The sequence below is a fragment of the Rhagoletis pomonella genome, unplaced genomic scaffold (assembly GCF_013731165.1).
Source record: "Rhagoletis pomonella isolate Grant_MI unplaced genomic scaffold, Rhpom_1.0 Rhpom_scaffold_01677, whole genome shotgun sequence".
Taxonomy (NCBI): Eukaryota; Metazoa; Arthropoda; class Insecta; order Diptera; family Tephritidae; genus Rhagoletis; species Rhagoletis pomonella.
This window is the reverse complement of record NW_023460231.1, coordinates 3,772-6,836: the sequence shown is the minus strand read 5'-3', so window position 1 is coordinate 6,836 and position 3,065 is coordinate 3,772. Positions and strand designations below refer to the sequence as shown.

At 33.8% G+C, this 3,065-nt stretch overlaps 1 protein-coding gene across 1 annotated transcript in view; it reads right to left on the bottom strand.

The window, feature by feature from the left end:
• LOC118752594 overlaps positions 1-3,065 on the bottom strand; it is a gene marked incomplete at its 5' end in the record, with an annotated part of 12,672 nt that overhangs the window by 8,103 nt on the left and 1,504 nt on the right. The window lies entirely within an intron of this gene.

The following is a 3,065-nucleotide window of genomic DNA, read 5'->3' as shown; positions in this document are numbered from 1 at the left end:
ACTTTTTAATCTAAATTTTTAGAACTATAAAAACATTTGCTGCAGCAGAGAAAAGGTTTCTTTCCGGTTTACCTTAGCCTAATAGCAGTTGGTGCTGCGACAATTCTGTCTGCAATATCCTCAGGCGCCGAGTTCAAGTGTTTTAGTCTAGTCTAGTTTCCTAGAGCTAAGGAATTAATTTGGGCGAGAGACCCCACCTTTTACCGATAGCTCCCCTACAGAAGTACAAGGCAACCGACACCTTTCCTACCCTTTCCGCAATGTTAGGATTCTACGACAGCCGCCGTTGATTGCCCACCTAGTTACCTGGTTCAGGTAACCTTGAGTCAGATCAAAAAGGTGTACAGAAATCGTCTCTTAACCTAAAGTTCCCCATCCTTTACACACAGCCCACTTTTCCCAGTTCCTCTAGAAGGTGGGTTACAACCGCAATCTAGAGCAGGGGAGATGGAACACCACCTTGTGGAGTGCTCGTATTGACTCTGCACTGAGTGCAGACGCCCCCACTCCGCCGCGACAGTTCTGTCACGAAGTGAGCGGTAGATAAGCCTTATTAAGTAGGTTTAAACGCGAAATTGTTAATGGTTTGAACGAATTTATCGCCCAGGCCATGCGACGATGATCCAGAAGATCGGAGAAGTACAAAATATCGCAAAGAAGTACATTTGACTGTACTTCGAAGTACGAAGTACAAGAGCGAAAAAAAGAAGTACTGTACTTCCGAAAGAAGTACGGTTGGTCACATTAGGCATACCAGAAAAATTCCATAAGTGAATTCGACGGGAGTCAAAGCTGCGATTAGCTTGATCAGGAATAAGCATTATTTTTCTCTTGAAAATTTCATTAAATTAATAAATAGGTGTGTAATTCATCAACTTTTTTTTATTCCTTACAGTGATAAATGAAACACCTTTTGGTATGGAAGCTGTATTACTTAACTCCTCGGCAGTTTTCTTGAAATGGTGGGCGCCACCAATGAAACCACAACATGGTAAGTCATACCACTGCAGGAACTTTGGTTATTACTTCATCTGTGAGCTATTGAATTTGTACAACAGAAATCACAAATTTAAAAGAAAAATTTGCGGTCCACTTCAGTTTTGTTGGGGACAGTTATTGATAAAAACTGTCATCGAAAAATTCGCTATGAAGGAAATGTTTTACAACTAAGTGATACATACCAATCGATTTCTTTTTTCACCGAGAATCAAATTTGAAAATGAATTTTCATTTGAAGTTTTAATGCAAAATTAAAAATATAACAATTATTTTTGATTTTTATTTTATAAATCCAAAATAACAAATATTTTCCATTTTTATCTAAATAATCTGCAAATAATAGTTATTTTTGATTTTTATATTATATGTCTTAGATAACAGTTATCGAAGACGTCTATTTATAAAAGTCATCATTTAAAATCAGCCAGTGACTTTTACTTTTAAAAGTTATCAATATAAATCAGTCACCGACTTTTATTTTTTAAGTCATACGTATAAAAGTCTTGTATCATTTTTCTCAGTTAAGAAGGTGTTGGAGAACAAAACTACGAAATAACTTTTATTAGTATGATTTAAAAAATAAAAGTTAGTGACTGATTTATATTGATGGCTTTTAAAAGTAAAAGTAACTGACTGATTTTTATTTATGACATTTATAAATAAATGTCTTCGATAACTGTTATCTAAGAGATATAATTTAAAAATCAAAACTGAATGTTATTTGCATATTATTTAGATAAAAATCAAAAATAATTGTTATGTTGGATTTATAAAAAAAAAATCGTAAATAACTGTTATTTAATGAGAAATTAAATAAAAGTAAAAAAAATAACTGTTAAAGAGCGATTTTTTTAATAAAAGTTTTAACTGATACGGTCCCTGTTTTTTGTACATTTCTCTTAAAATTTTATTTTACTCTATTTCACAGGCATTTTACTTTACTATCACGTGATTGTGCGTGGCATTGATACCGCACACAATTTCTCACGTATACTCACGAATGTGACCATAGACTCTGCCTCGCCGACACTGGTGTTGGCCAACTTAACCGAGGGTGTTATGTATACAGTGGGCGTAGCCGCTGGTAATAACGCCGGAATTGGACCTTACTGCTCACCGGCTACATTACGATTAGATCCAATAACTAAACGTTTGGATCCGTTCATTAATCAGCGGTAAGTTTCGAAGATTTTAAATTTCCTATTACAAAAAAAAAACTGTACATTTATTATTTCTTTGCAAACATATTTTATGGTGCTCTTTTTTCACCAAAACTAATTAAATTTAACTATTTTCTAACCTTTACTCCCCTTCAACAGCTATCCCATCAATCAGGATCATGTCGATGATGTGCTTACACAGCCTTGGTTCATCATACTACTCGGGGTATTCTTGGCCATGATGATGCTCTCACTCGGCGCTATGGTGTTCATCAAACGCAAGCATATGATGATGAAACTGTCCGCGTTGAGTACAATTAGTGGTGAGTTGAAAATTTATAACACTACATCATAGTTGAGAAAAAAGTTAAAAAAAAGTTCAAGCAAATTGACATCTGTCAGTGGGCGAGAAAAAAATAATGCGAAAGAAAGTTGCTGCACGCACTTGCCTTGTTAATAAATTACAATGCAAAAAATATCAGAGAACGTTTAAAACAGAGAAGCTGCAACACGCTACTCGTTGGTATTTTGTAATAGATCAGAAATCGTCTAGAAGTTCACCACGTTAAATTTTTAACATCGATAGCTCTAGAAGCTCACCATTTTTTAACAGCGTGAGCGCAGAGCGGCACAAAATAACAGAATTTGAATAAATTAGCAATTGTGAAATGTTATTTTTGTGCACGTTTATATCTATCAACAAAAATTACTTTTGATAGTTATTTTAATGCTCCTTTCATTGAATTAAATCGAAAACATTAATTAGTTATTACAAACAATTTCTGGGTAAATTTTGGGAAAACGTTATTTTCATAAAAATTCCAATTGACTAATATAAATTTGCGAAAATTTTGTAAACCATATTTTCGTCAACAATTAGTAAATTCTTCATTGAAAAAATTTTAA